Source organism: Bos taurus, chromosome 24 (genome assembly GCF_002263795.3).
Source record: "Bos taurus isolate L1 Dominette 01449 registration number 42190680 breed Hereford chromosome 24, ARS-UCD2.0, whole genome shotgun sequence".
NCBI lineage: Eukaryota > Metazoa > Chordata > Mammalia > Artiodactyla > Bovidae > Bos > Bos taurus.
The window spans coordinates 22,063,396-22,082,906 of NC_037351.1; the positions used below are offsets into that span (position 1 = coordinate 22,063,396).

The 19,511-nt window shown below is 40.3% G+C and overlaps 1 long non-coding RNA gene across 1 annotated transcript; it reads right to left on the reverse strand.

The window, feature by feature from the left end:
- Positions 1 to 11,736: 11,736 nt before the first annotated feature.
- LOC112444208 (uncharacterized) lies at positions 11,737 to 18,053 on the reverse strand. The gene is made up of 2 exons (XR_003032463.2): positions 17,815 to 18,053; positions 11,737 to 11,952 (listed from the first exon to the last, which is right to left on the reverse strand). It is a non-coding gene; the product is annotated as an uncharacterized lncRNA (long non-coding RNA).
- Between the last annotated feature and the right edge of the window lie 1,458 nt (positions 18,054 to 19,511).

A 19,511-nucleotide genomic window follows, 5' to 3' on the forward strand; every position in this document is an offset into this window, starting at 1 on the left:
GGGTCCCAAAGAGTCATACATGACTGAGCGACTTAGCGCATGTAGGCAGATAACATCTGGGCTGCTGGTGTAAGGGCCACACTTTGAGTAGCAAGGCTCAGAGCATCCTTTTGGCATTGACCAGCCTATTTTCAGTCCTAACTGCACCAGTTCATTGCTTTGTGATTTCAGCCACATTCCTTAATATATTTAAGCCTTCACAACTGTAAAAGAGCCATGATCCAAATCAATCTTGAAGATCAAATGAGAAAATCCATTTAAAGTACCTAGTATAGTCCTGCCACACAAACCTGTACGTGCATGTTCAGTCATGTCTGACTCTTTGTGACCCCATGGTCTGTAGCCCTCCAGGCTCCTCTGTCCATGGGATTCTCCAGGCAAGAATACTGGAGTGGGTGGGCATGTCCTCCTCCAGGGGATCTTCCTGACCCGGGGATCAAACCTACATCTCCTGTGTAGGCAGGTGGATTCTCTACCGCTGAGCCACCAGGGAAGCCCCCCACACAAACCTAGGGTTTGACAAATGTTAGCTAATTAGCTCTGGGGGTGATCCTTGCAGGAGCAAAGTGGCACAAAGTCCAACGTACTGGCCAGGGGAGCGGCATGTGCCGTGGGCTCAGGATGAGGCACCCTGCCTGAAAGCCTGTGCTTTGTACCCAGAGCACCTAGCATGGGCCAGAGTTGCAGAATAGGTTGTTAAACAAATGAATGACTATAATGCACAGCAAATCATATGCATTTAAAAGTTCTGTTTCTTCTGCAGAACTTTAAATCTTGATAAATGAGTTCTGGGGTATTGAATTAAAAAATCATTTTGCTTTTCATTACAGATAATGTCCAGTTGCCTGTCGGATGGGTAATCTATTTTAATATCCAAGAGAGTAAATGGGTTGTTAAAGAGTAGTACATTTTTAATCCTCATTAAAAACCTTGAAATTTAGATGGAAATGAATTTATTAATGAAGATATGTATTCTTAGCTCTCAAAATGAATGGGTATTGTCATCATAGTTCTCATATTTCCCTTCTCTCCTCTCTCTGCCACCCCTCCCAATATTATTGTTTCCTGAGACTCTTTTCTTGGCTTTTTATTTTTTTCACTTTTTGCCATTTCCCTTGGAAATTTTATTCCTATCTTATGTTCCACTTCCAAATGTGTGGAGATTACTTCTGAATCTATGCCCACATTCTTGACCGGTTTCCAAGCTCCATTTCTGGATTACCAATTATTTGCTAGGCATTTTCACTAAATTTCCCACTAACCTAGAAGTTTTAGTGTATTCTAAATTAAACTCCTCTCTCCTCTCATAAAGTCGATACCTCCTTGATAATAAATCAAGATGATTATTTGTGTTGGAAAGCCCTCAGTGCTAATTTAGGGACGTGGCTGGGGTGTGGTTCACAGCATGATTGTTCCAGCTACCTTCTGGCTGCTCCAAGATGTTTCTGTGAGACTTTCCTTCAACAAGGACTGGGGCCAACTCATGTATAAACACAATTTATTGATATGACTCTTGAGACTCTTGAGAGTCCCTTGGATTACTGCAAGGAGATCAAACCAGTCAATCCTAAAGGAAATCAACCCTGAATATTCATTGGAAGGGCTGATGCAGAAGCTCCAATACTTTGACCACCTGATGCAAAGAGCTGACTCATTGGAAAAGACCCTGATTCTGGGAAACATCGAAGGCAAAAGGAGAAGGGGGCAGCAGAGGATGAGATGGTTAGATAGCATCACCAACTCAATGAACATGAATTTGAGCAAGGTCTGAGAGATGAAGGACAGGGAAGCCTGGCATGCTGCAGTCCATGGGATCACAAAGAGTCGGACATGACTGAGTGACTGAGCAATAACTGGTATGACAGCCACATAGGCAGCTGTGGGCTGCTACATAAATGGTGATCAGGGTGGATTGAGAGGCTCAGAGGCTGCACCTGTTAGGGTGGGCTAGATTATGCTGCTGTAATAAACAGCACTAAAGTCTCAGTGGCTTCCTACAACAAAAATTAATTCCCTGCACAATGCAAAGTGTCCAGGGCAGCTCTCATGATGGCCCATCATTCATGGGCTTCATTCCTGTGACACCTTCATGAGCACAACGACAAGGGAAGAGAATATGGAAAACTGTGCACCAAACCTTAAATGATTTCGTGCAGTCAAAGGAAGTGGCATGCTCGTTACCCAACTTTCAGGGAGTATGTGGGCTTCTCAGGTGGCTCAGTGGGTAAAGAATCTGCCTGCAATGCCGGAGATGCACATTCGAATCCTGGGTTGGGAAGATCCCCTGGAGGAGGGCGTGGCAACCCACTCCAGTATTCTTGCCTGGAGAATCCCATGGACAGAGGAGCCTGGAGGGTGGGGTGGGGCTACAGTCCCTAGAGTCACAGAGAGTCAGACACAACTGAAGCCACTGAGCACAAACCCTAGGGAGTATGTACTCAGAAGGAATGGGAAAGTAGAAATTTTGGTGTGCATGAATGACATCTACCATAGGGGTCCATTCTACATGGGAGGGTTAAGGATAAGATTAAACTGAAAAGTCTAGTTATAGTAGAGGGTGAGCATAGATCGCCAGTTTGAGGCAGCTGTATGTGAAGTCTTTGGAGAAACATCACTATTGCTGTTATGATACAGTAATATTATGTAGAGAAATTCTCTCTCTCTGCTGGCCAGGGTCACCTTATGATTTAGTTAAGGTCAGTCTTTCCAGGCATTGATCATCCAAACTGTTCTGTCACACAAGAGCCGGGAAATACCTCGCATTTTGATTATGCATTGGAGAACAGACCAGCCATTAAAAGTAAGGTTACATTGACACAAGCAAATTTGCTAATTGTGTTGCCTTTAATGGTTATTCTCTACTTGAGGAATGAATATGTATCTCAAGGAAATATTTTAGCAGTTTCAAATTGTCTCTTGTTTCTCCTATGAGTGACTCAATTAAGACTTTGACAAATAATGTTTTTATCTTCAAGGGAATGTTGAAATGTAGCCCTGATGGTAAAAATCAGTCCATATGCAAGGGGGAAAAAATCACTCATCAATGTGAAAAAATAAAATCATAGCTTTTGATAAGCTTTCGGGCTTCTTTCTCTACAGAGCAGAAATTCCATCAACTAAACCTACCTCCTACATCTCCCAACACGTCATGTTCTTAAAAAAGATAAGGCATGGATGAATGCTGTAGGATCTAAAATGCAATACAGATATGCTGCTGCTGCTGGTAAGTCACTTTAGTCGTGTCCGACTCTGTGTGACCCCATAGACGGCAGCCCACTAGGCTCCTCTGTCCCTGGGATTCTCCAGGCAAGAATATTGGAGTGGGTTGCCATTTCCTTCTCCAATGCATGAAAGTGAAAAGTGAAAGTGAAGTCGCTCAGTCATGCCTGACTCTTAGCGACGCCATGGACTGGCGCCTACCAGGCTCCTCCATCCATGGGAGTTTCCAGGCAAGAGTACTGGAGTGGGGTGCCATTGCCTTCTCCACAATATAGACATAGGATATTGTAATATGTTGTTGGGCACTGAATCACAACAATTTTATATTGTCTCTATCTACATCCATCAGTGATATCCCTTTTTAAACCTCTCATAAAGCTGTCTCCAAATAAATATTTTTATATAACACTGGTGTCTTCCTAAAGGTATATTTTGAAAGCCTCAATCATACATTTCCACAAATATCTAAAGTGGAAGATTAAAATGGACAGAGTTTATCAATTAATATTTTAAATTGTTTTCTCAAATGCTTTTCATTTTATCTTATTGTTAGCTCTGAGTCCTCGCTACGCTGTATACTGCTTTACGTATATATCATAACTTCAAGAGATATGCTGCAGTAAACTAGTTATACATGTTTCAGCGATGGCATGTAAAACGGAGATGGGCATGTTCATTACCAAGATATAAAAGCATTTACCGAGATGAGCAGTAAAAGTGCTTCACAGGGATCACTGCCTTGTGAAGACTCTAGTGTCTAGATACAGCGTAAATGTTGAAATAAAAACCAATATTACCTTCAAAGCATTGTTTGAGCTCTTATGAGTAAATATTTGTGAGTTAGCTATAAAGTATCATTATTTATATATGAAAGTAAAGGACTTAAATGACTAACCCAAGTCCTATTTTCTAGCTATGTCTGCTAGCAAAAACTGCCACCGCCTTAAGATACTACAGAATGGCAGAGAGAAAATATGCTTATTATATAATATATATAGTTGTATACATCATAAGCTATGTTTTTTCTTAAAATTTTATTTATTTATTTATTTAGTTTTGGCTTCACCGTGCAACATGTAGGGTCTTAGGTCCACCAACCAGGGATCGAACCCATGCCCCCTGCAGTGGAAGCTCAGAGTCTTAACACCTGGACCACCAGGGAGGTCCCTAGACTAATGTTTAATGTACATCAAAAGGAACAAAATGTTACCTTGGCTCATGCAAAGCCATTGTGGAGTAGAGGTGTCTCTTTATACCACACTGAAAAAACCTCATACACAAAGAAATAAGTTGGACCGTATAAATTTCTATATGCTGCTTAGAACAAATTAGAGCGGATATAGAACAACTGCAGAAGAATCAACTGTTATTAGTACTTTATCACAGCACAGTTTGACAGCAGCAGATATAAGTACTCTGTTGATTACTGATGATCTTTTAGGGCTTCCCAGGTGGCGCTAGAGGTAAAGAATCCTCCTGCTAATGCAGGAGAGGCAAGACTTGTGGGTTTGATCCCTAGGTGGTAAAGATGCCCTGGAGGAGGAAATGGCAATTCACTCCAATATTCTTGTGTGGAGCATCCCGTGGACAGAAGAGTGTGGCGGGCTATGGTCCATAGGGCCGCAGAGTCAGATGCAACACAGCGACTGAGCACACACACACACACACACACACACGATCTCTTAAAGGATAAAATCTGAGGCCAAGAAATGAAATCTGTTTAATTTTCTATGACAACTCCATAGAACTTCTGGGGACCAGTGGAGTCATCACTTTGGGATCCCTTGGAAGACAATGCAGCTGATTTTTGTTGATTTGAAAGTTAGTTTTGATTTATTAAAGACTATCTTGCTGATTGTATTTTTGTTTTGATTCTCCCATGTCCTGTCTATGAGTTGGTCAACCAGCATGAGAATAATAGGCAACCGATTCCTTGTGTCTTCTCAGAATCTTCTTTCTATGGTTTTCAATTCTTCAAAAGAGATTTTCTCTTCTTTGGCTTTTCTAATTTTAAAATTGCTTAAATTTCGCTAAGTTGTAATTTATCCAACAAACAATTTTGAGATGCCTTTTACTGGGCAGTCTTTGATTTAGTTGCCTGTGGTTACCCAAATGGTCTACTGTAAGTCTCAAGGGACTTGCTGTCTAGGGAAACATGGAGTATGCATAGTCTGGGTTGAGGAGTATTAAAGGTATGAATAGAATGCTAAGAGAAGACTGGACTGTGAGGAGGAATATCAGAGAAGGGCTTACATCTGGGGTGTGTCCTGAAGAATGAAGAAGAGAGCACCAGGTGAGGATGCTTGGGGTTAAGGCAGAGTGTGTGGACAGAGTATTGCAGAGATGGAATGTGAAAGCAAAGATCTGATCAGAGATCGATCACAGAATGATGATAGCTTCAGTAGTTCAATGTGGCTGAAGGCCAGGGTGTGTGAAAGGGTGACATTGGTGGGTAGACTAGGAAAGGCCTGGGGTGCCCAGCTGAGATGGGTTATGTGAGCTGATACACCTAAGTGTGGGAAGGAAGTATGAAAACTTGTCTATCTATCTGAAAATACGAGAAAGGACTCAGTAACATATGGGTTAACATGGTGTCCTTGCATGTTTATAATGTCAGACAGACAGAGGGACTTATCAGGTGCAAAGAATACTGAGTGAAGGGTTGAGATCCACAATCTTAGATGGATGTCCCTACACTCCTTCCTAACTCTGAAAGCAACTGCAATTGATTAGCATTTTATGTGTGCTTGGTTAAGTGGATTTATGTATATTATCTAACTTAACTGATTTAGTGGGCTTCCCTGGTAGCTCAGTTGGTAAAGAATCCACCTTCATGGAATGGATAAATGACTTAAAAAGATTGAAGATAACATGAGTAACACAAGCATTAGTGAATTCTCACCGAAGTCCTTGCAAATTGGTAGATGATTTTGAAAAATGAGTATCATAATCTCAGAAGCTCACCCAATGATACACTTCCTCCATTTATATATGGGGCTCTTTGTGAAAGATATATGGCAGCTCTGACAGCCATCAAAGTAAACATTGAAATGAAGTATACTTAGAACCAGATTTTAAGTTGCTTTATCACTTTATCACAAAGTGATAAAACATTATAGAAATTATGAAACATATTCAACCACATTACCCTCACTAAATAACATCTTCAGATAAGATCAGATCAGATCAGTCACTCAGTCATGTCCGACTCTTTGCGACCCCATGAATCGCAGCATGCCAGGCCTCCCTGTCCAACACCAACTCCTGGGGTTCACTCAAGACTCGCATCCATTGAGTCAGTGATGCCATCCAGCCATCTCATCCTCTGTGGTCCCCTTCTCCTCTTGCCCCCAATCCCTCCCAGCATCAGAGTCTTTTCCAATGAGTCAACTCTTTGCATGAGGTGGCCAAAGTACTGGAGTTTCAGCTTTAGCATCATTCCTTCCAAAGAAATCCCAGGGCTGGTCTCCTTCAGAATGGACTGGTTGAATCTCCTTGCAGTCCAAGGGACTCTCAAGACTCTTCTCCAACACCACAGTTCAAAAGCATCAATTCTTCGGCGCTCAGCCTTCTTCACAGTCCAACTCTCACCTCCATACATGACCACAGGAAAAACCATAGCCTTGACTAGACGAACCTTTGTTGGCAAAGTAATGTCTCTGCTTTTGAATATGCTATCTAGGTTGGTCATAACTTTCCTTCCAAGGAGTAAGCGTCTTTTAATTTCATGGCTGTAGTCACCATCTGCAGTGATTTTGGAGCCCCCAAAAATAAAGTCAGCCACTGTTTCCACTGTTTCCCCATCTATTTCCCATGAAGTGATGAGACTGGATGCCATGATCTTCGTTTTCTGAATGTTGAGCTTTAAGCCAACTTTTTTCTCTCTCCACTTTCACTTTCATCAAGAGGCTTTTGAGTTCCTCTTCTCTTTCTGCCATAAGGGTGGTATCATCTGCATATCTGAGGTTATTGATGTTTCTCCCGGCAATCTTGATTCCAGCTTGTGTTTCTTCCAGTCCAGCGTTTCTCATGATGTACTCTGCACATAAGTTAAATAAGCAGGGTGACAATATACAGCCTTGATGAACTCCTTTTTCTATTTGGAACCAGTCTGTTGTTCCATGTCCAGTTCTAACTGTTGCTTCCTGACCTGCAGACAGATTTCTCAAGAGGCAGATCAGGTGGTCTGGTATTCCCATCTCTTTCAGAATTTTCCACAGTTTATTGTGATCCACACAGTCAAAGGCTTTGGCATAGTCAATAAAGCAGAAATAGATGTTTTTCTGGAACTCTCTTGCTTTTTCTATGGTCCAGCGGATGTTGGCAATTTGATCTCTGGTTCCTCTGCCTTTTCTAAAACCAGCTTGAACATCAGGAAGTTCACGGTTCACATATTGCTGAAGCCTGGCTTGGAGAATTTTGAGTATTACTTTACTAGCGTGTGAGATGAGTGCAATTGTGCGGTAGTTTGAGCATTCTTTGGCATTGCCTTTCTTTGGGATTGGAATGAAAACTGACCTTTTCCAGTCCTGTGGCCACTGCTGAGTTTTCCAAATTTGCTGGCATATTGAGTGCAGCACTTTCACAGCATCATCTTTCAGGATTTGGAATAGCTCAATTGGAATTCCATCACCTCCACTAGCTTTGTTCGTAGTGATGCTTTCTGAGACCCACTTGACTTCACATTCCAGGATGTCTGGCTCTAGGTGAGTGATCACACCATCGTGATTATCTGGGTCGTGAAGCTCTTTTTTGAACAGTTCTTCTGTGTATTCTTGCCACCTCTTCTTAATATCTTCTGCTTCTGTTAGGTCCATACCATTTATTACTTACAAATAAATATGTGCAATAAGAAATGTTTTACTTGTAGGAATGGGCAGGCAATAAAGGTTTTAGAGCAAAAAGTGCCTATGGGTACTTCCCTGGTGGCCATGTGGTTAAGACTCCACACTTTCAATTCGGGGTAGGGGGGTGTAGGTTCGACCCCTGGACAGGGAACTAAGATACCACATGATGTGTGACACAGCCAAAAATATCTAAAAAAAATAAAAGGTGACTATGCTCAGGTTTGTTCTTAGGAAAATGACTTGGGCAACAGCATGGAATGGTGAATGAGAGACCAGTGTCCAGAAGATCAAGCAGAAAGCTAGTGTTGTGATCCAGAGGAAAACTGATGATCAAGAAGAAAGATGATGGTGATGGAGAGCTCACCAAAGCATGTGGTATTTGGTAAAAGTGTGTGTGTGTGTGTGTGTGTGTGTGTGAGAGAGAGAGAGAGAGAGAGACAGAGAGAGAGTGTTGGAGAGAGATATTCCCAAGTTCGTAGCTTGCTAGTCTGAGTGGATCATGGAATTGTTACTTGAGATGAAGAAATGGGATATTGAACAAGATACAGAGTTCAGTTTAGGACATATTAAGTCAGAGGTGCCCAAGGGATTCCTGGAAGATGACCAGTGGGGGTTTTAAATATAGTTCTGAAGCTCAGGAAAGCTTATATAGATTTTAGAGTACCTTTAATTTCTGAATCTATAGCCCTTGCTATTGCTGCTGGTCTTAAAAATATTCCTTCACCTAGAGACAAAGCAACATAACAGCTTAACACATAATTATTTATAATGAAATGAAAATGATTAAGAATCAGCATACCATTGCATATAGGTAAGATGTCATCACTGAACAGACAGTCTTAGAATTTAAATTTGACATTTAGGCTAGTTCTGCATTCTACTTAATCTCTTTAAAAGTATACTTCCTTTGCTGAATTTCCGTGTTTACTCTTTTTACTATTTTGTTACTTCTGAAATGTTATTGAGGTTGTAGTTTATTGTAAGACAGGCACTCTATCTTATACCCATTTTATTTTTGTGGTGGAACCTGAGCTCCAGCTTTCCTACTCTACCATCTTGATTTCCCTTTAGTCTGTACCAGATTCTGTCTTTTCACATCCAAAACCATGTTGCTCAAGCCAGCTATTCTTTTCTTTCATTATACTGTAGAAATTGTGAATGTTATCCAATTCTACAGTGCATATGTCCTTTCTTCAGGAATCTTGAACATTGTGAAACTTTGGCATGATGTTCTGTGTCATCTTGATCAAACTGTCAAAGCATGTTCTTGCTAGGTTATGAGGATGCCTTCCATACGATGACATTTCCTCCAGTTCCTTACCTTATACTTATTAAGAATCTGTGGATAATTGACCACTTTAATTTTCAAATGTCATACAATTATATTTCAACCTCATAAATAAGATTCTGTAATTAAATAATGGCAAATGAGCATTTATTTAAAATGCAAATTTTCTTACATTGTAGTTTTGTAGCATTTTCATTATTTAACATCTGAAGTGCTTATATAATCTCTTCTTCATCAAATTGGAATTTATTTAAATCCAGGAACATGTCTCTCTTCACTAGAATGGAGGCCCCATGAGGGCAAGAATTTTTGTCTGTTTACTGTTCTATGTATGTACAACATATTGAACTGTGTCTGGGATATGATGGATGATAAATAAATATTTTTGAATGAATGAACATATAAATAAATAAAGGAACAGAATAGATTCATAGATATCTGTTGATTCGAATTATTTCCCTTCCTTAAAAAAAATCTAAATCTTCTTTGCTGCTGCTAAGTCGCTTCAGTCGTGTCTGACTCTGCGCAACCCCATAGACGGCAGCCCACCAGGCTCCCCCGTCCCTGGGATTCTCCAGGCAAGAACACTGGAGTGGGTTGCCATTTCCTTCTCCAGTGCATGAAAGTGAAAAGTGAAAGCGAAGTCGCTCAGTCAGGTCCGACTCTTAGCGACCCCACAGACTGCAGCCCACCAGGCTCCTCCGTCCATGGGATTTTCCAGGCAAGAGTACTGGAGTGGGGTGCCATTGCCTTCACCCATCTTTATCGTACTGTATTATTTATCTGTAATGTAACCACTCCACTTATTATTTATTTTAAAAATATTTACTTATTTATTTTTGGCTGTGCTGGGTCTTTGTTGCTGCATGTGGGCTTTCCCTAGTTGTAGTGTGTGGGCTTCTCATTGCAGTGGCTTCTCTTGTGGACTGAAGGCTCTAAAGCTCTCGGGCTTCTGTAGATGTGGGGCTGGGTTTTGCTCTGTGGCATGTGGGATCTTCCTGGACCAGGAATCAAACTGGTGTTGCCTGTATTGGCAGGTGGACTCTTAATCACTGGGCCACCAGGGAAGCCCTCCATTTATATTTTTAAAAACTCAGCTTAAGCTTATATTACTTTTCATACATACAACAATTTTAATCTTTCAGCATCTAGGAGAGTATTTTTGAATCTTCTGTCAGCTGACAGATATACTAAAGATCTCATATTTTACATGAGTCTCCAGGCTCAATATTTAGGTAGGAGGGTTAATTATAGTCTTAAAAGTAAAACCCACCATACAAACACAATAGCTATCTCTAGAATACGGCAAATAAGTAAATCAATTAGAAGGAAATCCATAAAATGTATTGAAATAATAGAACAGGAGAGCTAGAAAGCAGTTTCTTAAAGAGACTCTATCAGCATACGCTACAGTTCAAAGCCTTGCTAAAACTGCACTTAACCACAGCCACAAATTAATTGTTGTCATTACTCTGACCATTTCACAAAATGGTTTTTGCCCTCCATCTAAAGTCGGAGAAGAGTAATTGGAAAAAAATGCCACTTAACTGTTTCAGAGGAATCCAGCTGCTGGGAGCTGTATATTGGCCCTGGGGACTTGGACCAGGCCCTCTGTCAAGGAGGGAAATGGATGGAGAGTGAAGTGTGTGGTGGAGGGGGAGTCAGGCCCAGAAACTCCCCAGTCAATTGTGCTTCGGAGAAATGCTGGCGCTGTCTGCCAGGCGGCCATGCGTTCCTTTGTTCTCCAAGAATGTCCATTCTGTTCGCCGCTCATGAGCACACGTTCAGCTTTCCCTCATAATTAGGAGTGTGAATGAGTAAGTATATGATACAGAATATGTTCTTACTGAGATTCCATACTGGCCCATTCATAACTCCTCTTCCTCCCCTTATTTTCTTTGTTGTTTTTTCATTCTTATGAGGATCTTGCAAGAAGAAACAAATTAAGTCACAAATATTGCTATGTTACTTGAAAACAAATGCATGCCCTTAACCGTGATGATGACTTAGAGGCAGGGACCAGGGGTCCACATCATTGCCCCTAAGAGCTTCAAGGTGGGTGCAGATGTTCCTGGTAATCTCTGGAAGTGGCATTTTTTGATGCCAGGTCGGAATCACTCTGGGCTTCCCTGGTGGTGCTAGTGGTAAAAAAAAAATCCACCTGCCAATGCAGCAGATGAAAGAGACGTGGGTTTCAATCCCTGGTTCAATCCCTTGGTTGGGAAGATCCCCTGGAGGAGGGAATGGTAACCCACTCCAGTATTCTTGCCTGGAGAATTCCATGGGTAGAGGAGCCTGACGAGCTACAGTCCATGGGGTTGCAAAGAGTCGGGCACGACTGAAGTGACTGAGCACACACAATCACTCTGGCTAAAGGCTGAACTGGCAACACACTCTTTATTCATAACAAGCTCTTGCTGGCCCCAATTGAAACACTTTTCACTGACATACAAAAAACTGTATATATTTAATTTACAAAACTTGATGAGTCAGGAGAGAGGTGTATTCCTGCCAAGTGTAACGCTTTTGCTCCTGACCTCTGAAGGCCTCAGATTCCAGAGGTGGCTCCTAGCTGGTTTTGCACATCAGAAGGGAAGTCTGTGTATTTAAAGAATAAAATGAAATCATTAAAAATCCCAGAGACAATCATACAGCTTAAATAGATTATAGTTTAGTTACATGATGGATTATTTGGTAACTGCTAAGAAAAGTCACATTAACATATTTAAGGACATGGAAAAATGACCATTTTGACAAATAAAGTGACAAAAGCAAGATTCAGAACTTGATACATCCAGTATGATGTCGTTTGAGTAAAATGTTTCCATACGTTTCTATGCAAGGAAAAGTAAAAAATAAAGTTGGAGAAAATATTTTTAAATGGTATTCCTGCGTGGGCGGGGTGGGGTGGGGCAGAGAGAGAGATTGAGGAATTGGCTCCCATAATTGTAGCATAATTATAGGATCTGGCAAGTCCAAAATGTGTAGGGGAAGCCAGGAGGCTGAAGACACAGGTAAAGTTGATGTTTGGAAATTCCTTTCCTTTGGAAAACCTCAGTCATTTCTGAGGCTCACTCATATTATGGAGGGTAATCTACTTTAGTCACATCTTAAAAATACCCTCACAGCAGCATCTAGACTAGGGTTTGGCTGAGCAACTGGGCATCAGAGCCAAGTTGACACATAAAACTAACCATTACAGCTTTCAAGAAATTCCCCTGCTTCTTCTTCGTTTTTTTTTTTTTTTTTTTCCTTGGTAATAGGCAGATTTTCTGGTTGGGTATTTCTCCCTTCCCCATGCTGTCTGGGTACTTTTCATGTATATTTGCACTTTCCCAGTAACAGTTACAGCTCAGGGGAGGTGAGGTGACTGAGATGGTCTCAGCAGTACAGGTTAATTTTAGAATTCTTGCTTGGAGTGCCAGAATAGAAGCCCTGCCTCCAGTGTAGAGTGGGGTGCAGATGAGCCACCTGAAACCCATACCATCAAAGAAGCTTGTTTCGGAAAGGATAACACTGTGGAAGGCAGATCAGAGGGGTGGAAAGAAACTGCCCTTGAGACAGACTTCAGACCCTGGTTAAACCAACCCTAACCTCTGTCCTTTCTTTGGATTTCCCATTATGCAAACTCTTATTTAATCTAGTTTTTCTGTTCCTTGCAACCACAGTCTGCTAATACACAGCCTTTTGCAATTTTTCAACAAATATGGATTTCTTTTATAATAAGACTGTTGATTATATCCATTGATTCTAAGACAAACTTTTTTTTTTCATTTTAAAATCTCTGGAATTGGAAGGTGTTATGGCAGGTCATAGTTTAGTAAAAACTTTTTTTGTAGTGTATATTAAAAATGGTGTATTTTATACTCAATAATGATTTAGACTTGATGAAAAATGTGATGTTTCATGTTTGATGGAAGTTATTTTTAAAGAAAATGGAATGTAAATGCTTAGGATATTTGGAAGAGTATGGCTGATACTCGTATTATTACTATATGGTGACCTGGATGTCTCTGTATTTTTGGAATGGTTCAAGAAGAAATTAAAAACTAGAGCCTGATTTTGTTGTATTGCTTAAAACGAATATAAACCAGACTGATATAGAACACTTAGTTCCCCATTTTGGAAATGAGAGCAAATCTTTTCCTTACAAAGAATCTGTAGATCACTGCATGGAATGGCCTAGCAATAATTAGATGACATTTCAATGTCTATTTTTCTTTTTCTTGGGCTCTATCTTTTTTTTTTTTAATATTTTAGTTTCAAAATCAGTCCCCTCTAATTAAACTATTCTAGGCTCTTGCACACATGAGTAATAATAATAATAACATAATACATTTCCTCTATGTAGAATTGAAAAAACACTTTCAAACATGCTTTTGAATCTATTATGTGATATGAGTCCCATAATATTTCATGAGTTAGGCAGGGTGTTGTGATCCTTTTCGTATTCAAGAGACTTGCACGCTGTCACAGGGTAGTTAGTGGTAGAAGTGGATTTCCACTGGACTAGAAAGAAAGGGCTGAACTGAAATGAAGTTTTATTGCATGAAGTTATGGTCTGTGTCATTAGCAAAGATAGAACACAATTTTAGAGTTTTTGAACCCTGGCTCAAGGTTATGTTTATCAATTCACGACCATCTTCAGTTCACATATATATTCCTGTCACTAAAAATGGTCATTGGTAACCTAAGGCCATTGTGATTCACTAGTTTTTTAAAAAGCCCTATTTATTTTGTGCTAATTCACACTGTGTTGCAAATAATTCAATAATGAACTATTCCAGGAACTATGGTCTAAGCACTGTTATAATTTATTAGACTGATTTGAATTTTAAAAATGATTTGGAATGTGTCTTACATTTACATTTTCTAAACGGGATTAGGAGGAAGATAGGAGAATGATCCTAAGTTAGAAATTAGGAGGTAGGTAGAATGAATTCAGGGGAAAACCCCCGGTAACTAATTTTTTTTACTTCCAGTTGCTTTTTACAAAACTGCTGATCTTGTGAATTACAGTCTCATCTCAGTCAGCTATAGTTACTATCTTTTTAACATTTATTTTTTCTCACATCCTCCTCTTGACTAGGCAATGCATTTCTGGAAGGCGGATACTGCATCTCAGCTTTTCTCCCAGGTATATTCTTCCTAGCACACTGCCTAGTGCTTCAAGACCTGTCAGCTGAATGTCTGTGCAAGCAAACACGCTGCTGCTGCTGCTGAGTCACTTCAGTCATGTCCGACTCTGTGCGACCCCATAGACGGCAGCCCACCAGGGATGGCCTTTATTTTCTTGGTGAAGTAAGTGGGCTCATCTGCTGAGACTTAAGGAGTAGGATCAGATTGGGGAACTGGAAAGCATGAGAGAAAAATTTCTCAGTTTAAGGCACATGATTTCCAAGCAACAAGGAGATTCCAGATGAGGTTGGCAGCCACAGGACTTGGGCTTGGATTTGCGGGGAGGCAGATGGGGAATTCTCGACTGCCGGCTGCTTCCATTTATCTAAGAGTGGTAGTGAAATAGATAGATGGGATATGGGGGTCTTTCAGCACCAATTTCTAGCTGATTAATAGCAGTGAACAGTATCCAACATTTTTAAAAGTTTAAGCATTTTACTTTTTTTTTTTTTTAAGAATACAATTATGTAAAGCAAATACAAACATTACTATTCAGAACTACCTAGAAAAACAGGGTAATGAAGTACCTTGTTTTATTGACCTGGACAAAGGCCTGTAAACTTTCTAGGAAATTTATTGAAGTGAAGGTTCCATCTAACAAGGTAAGAAAAGGTTTTAGGTAGGGATTAAAGTAAAATAAAGAAAACAAACAAAAAAATCCCCCCGTACACCACAAATCCTGAACATAAAGCAGTTTTATTTATTTAAAGGAACTGATACTTTCAATTCATGTACTGAAAATTCAGTTAATTGGGACAACAGAGATAGACAAGGTCATTATTCTGATTATTTTAAGGAGGAGGAAAAGCAGCAAAGAAAATACAAAGATCCTGTATGGCGTAACCATGGATGGTTGAGGTGCAGAGAATGTCATTACTGCTACTGCTGCTGCTAAGTCGCTTCAGTCGTGTCCGACTCTGTGAGATCCCATAGACAGCAGCTCACCAGGCTCCCCCGTCCCTGGGATTCTCCAGGCAAGAACACTGGAGTGGGTTGCCATTTCCTTCTCCAGTGCATGAAAGTGAAAGTGAAGTCGCTCAGTCACGTCCGACTCTTAGCGACCCCATGGACTACAGCCTACCAGGCTCCTCTGTCCGTGGGATTTTCCAGGCAAGAGTACTGGAGTGTTTTGCCATTGCCTTCTCCAGAGAATGTCATTAGCGTGGCTATTTGTAAATGTGGATCATAGTTGCAAAATTCTCTTGGAGTTCCTTTGACTATCTCTGAGATTGTGGTCCTGAGAGAAAGACTATGAAAATAATTCCAAAAAGAATCAGGCAGTAGATAGAGGCAATTCAGACAAGACAGTGAAAGGGTTGAAAATGCAAATCATTGAGAAAGAACTTGTAATTAAGGGCACGTGGGGTTTCTAGACTGACCCCTTTTAAGATACAAAGTCCTAAAATAAAGATACAAAGTCCTTAGTGGTTATAAACAAGAGTTCACTGCATCCCACTCCTGAAAGGGTTGAGTCTTTTGGTTGTCCTTGAAAGCAAGACAATTTATACTTTTTTTTTATTTTTAAAAATTAATATTCAATTTGTGAAAGTTACAAATCCAAATTCTAGTTCTTTCCTTCATTTAAAAATTAAACTTATAATTATTCTGTTTATAATCTATTTAAAAAATTAATTTTAAGGACTATATATAAACTTGACATATTTGATTGTTTAAAAGCAATTACATTATCAGAACAAACACCTTCCCAGGCATTTAAATTACTCTCATAATCTATTAAATTTTATTTAGAAACATTAGGATTCTAAATATACCACTTATTCTGAATGTTATTAAGTCCACAATTCTTTTATATATTTCCACTTAAAATCACAAGTCTAAATGAATTACCTAACTACATATTTAAAATAGGAATCACAAGATTCATCTGATGGATCTTTTATTCTCCATTACTATACTCAATGCCAATTATGTGTACGTTTTTTCTAACATTAAACATGAGAATATTATATATTTGGTTTACTTTTTCACTTTTCTCCTTTAAGTTTTTCCTGGGTTGAGGGGAGTGTGTCCTCCAAAGCAGACCCTGAGACAGGACTAGAGTTTTCTTTTTAATTAATTAATTAACTTATTTGGCTGTGTTGGGTCTTAGTTGCAATACACGGGATCTTTCGTTGCAGCACGTGGGCTCCTCTCCAGTTGCCGTACTCTGCCTTAGCTGCCCGGTAACATGACTGCAGCCATGAAATTAAAAGACACTTACTCCTTGGAAGGAAAATTATGACCAACCTAGATAGCATATTCAAAAGCAGAGACATTATTTTGCCAACAAAGGTTCGTCTAGTCAAGGCTATGGTTTTTCCTGTGGTCATGTATGGATGTGAGAGTTGGACTGTGAAGAAGGCTGAGCGCCGAAGAATTGATGCTTTTGAACTGTGGTGTTGGAGAAGACTCTTGAGAGTCCCTTGGACTGCAAGGAGATCCAACCAGTCCATTCTGAAGGAGATCAGCCCTGGGATTTCTTTGGAAGGAATGATGCTAAAGCTGAAACTCCAGTACTTTGGCCACCTCATGTGAAGAGTTGACTCATTGGAAAAGACTCTGATGCTGGGAGGGATTGGGGGCAGGAGGAGAAGGGGACGACAGAGGATGAAGTGGCTGGATGGCATCACTGACTCAATGGACGTGAGTCTGAGTGAACTCTGGGAGTTGGTGATGGACAGGGAGGCCTGGCGTGCTGCAATTCATGGAGTCGCAAACAGTCGGACGCGATTGAACGACTGAACTGAACTGAACATGTGGGATCTTTGTTCACCAACCAGGGATCAAACCTGAGTTGCCTGGATTGAAAGGCAGATTCTTAACCACTGGACCACCAGGAAAGTCGCAGGAGTGGAGTTTAAGTAGGATGTAAAGCAAACTGGGAAGTGAGACACAGAAGGAAGTTAAATATCAAGGAGTGTATTATCATCCAGTTATCACTGTTAGCCACTGGAATTTAATGCCAATGAGGAAACTCTGGGAGCCACTGTAGAACAGGCATCTCAGAGTCATATCTTCCAAGGGTGAGGGAGCTGGGCTATTTATACACCAATTCCTGTTGCTCATGGATTGAATGCTGTTCCTGGGGGTCAGTAATTCCCAGCACTTTCAGCCTACTGCACACAAGGGCAAAATGGCTTCAGTGGTCAAGAGTGCCCTCAGGCAAAGGAATATAGCAGCTGAGTTGGTAGGAGCATGAGTCTGTTTGTCATTTTCTTCCTTTAGAGTTTCAATTGCACTTAACAACAAGAAGCCAATTTCATCATTCTTAATTACTGTTACCTTCGAATCTTCCAAATGCTGGAGAAAATTGCATCAACCAGTATATCCCCTTCCATCTGTATCATGCTCCAGTTCATCCTAGGTGAGTGTCTTCTTAATTGGGTTGCCACAGCACATCTGAGATCCTTTCAACTCTACTCACCACCAGTAATGAGGCCCTCACTGTCTGTTTGCTGTGTGAGTCATTTAGTTCTAGAATCCCAGCCTGAGGATCTGCTACTCAGAACCTCTTATCTCACTGACTGTCTTAATTTAAGCTTTCACAGAAGTAGATTCTTAGAAAAAGACTGCAGTGCAAAAAGTTTATTTGGGAGATGAGGCAAACCTCAGTGGGAGAACTGGGCAGTAAGACAAAGAGAGAAGACAGACAATAAAAAGGTACAGCGTCTGGCTAGATACCACTATGGGCTACTAAATCCCACTAGGGGGTCTTTGGGAGCTCTAACTCACACTTGAGTGTTATCTGCTCCCCTCCAGGGTAAGGGATTTGGGGTGTTTACTAATTCCCTTTCACATCAGTGGCGAGCTCCTGCAGAGGGCTGCTAATTCCTTGGTATTGTTGACCTGCTGCATAGCGGCTAGAAAAAGCCCATAGGGAAAGGAACACAGGCGCTGGCCACAGGCACCAGAGTGGTAAGCGCAAGGCGGTATTGACAAGGCACTTGCCAGCATCCCTGACACCACTGTTTTCCACTCCTTAAGATTTTTGCTCTGATTTGATATTAGGTATTTATGTAAAATAAGAATATTTAAAAATTTTAAAAAAACTAATTAAAATTTCCAGAATTGCCAAAGCTTTTCAAATAACAATGAGGCATTTCCAGAGGGCTGGGTAGTAAGTGTGATTTGCAAGAGAAGACAGATTTGCTAAACTGAAGTATTTAGTTAAGCTATTTATTTTTACTTCTGCTAATAAGGCTTCCAGATGTAGATGTGAAGGAACAGAATAAACATGTTTCTTGGATCACTAGAGGAAGGAAGGAATATGAGTCATGTGTGCAGAGACAGACAGCGATTTGTTTAGCGAGGCATTACCACTGCTGGGCATTAATATACCTGTTTTATTTTTACTTTTTAAAATTTATTTTTATTATTTTATCACATATATATACATACGCACATACATATACATGTATATGTGGGTGCATGCTAAGTCGCTTCAGTCTGTCTGAGGCTTACCCTTATTGTCACCTCCAGTAGAACTGCTCAGAAATTGGGGAACGAGTGAGTCCTGTTGAATATGCCTTCAAAAAGAGCAATACACAAAGCTCAAGCTGATGTGAAGGAAAAGCTAACATTTCTTTTGGTTATCTAGCTGGGTATGTAATTTTTTTTTTTTATAAGGCAAAAACAAAACCCAGACCATCATCTGTATTTGTGCCTTGACTAACTGTTAGAAGAAAACGGGTCAGTCAGCATAGTCAGGGCAGGAGAGACCCACTGTTTAACTGATGAGTCTCATTCAGAATAAATTGTTTGGAATGAAAAAAAAAAAGGCCTGACTGTAGGACAACAGTCACTGATAAAGAAAATCAATAAGTATTTATATTTTAAAAGTAATTTGTCTTAAGTGAACTTTTTGTTAAGAAAAAAGCATTTTATTTAAACATGAGGCTCTATGAGTTCAATATCACATTTTTAAATTGCAAAGGCTTCCCAGACGGTGCAGTGGTAAAGAATCTGCCTGCCAATGCAAG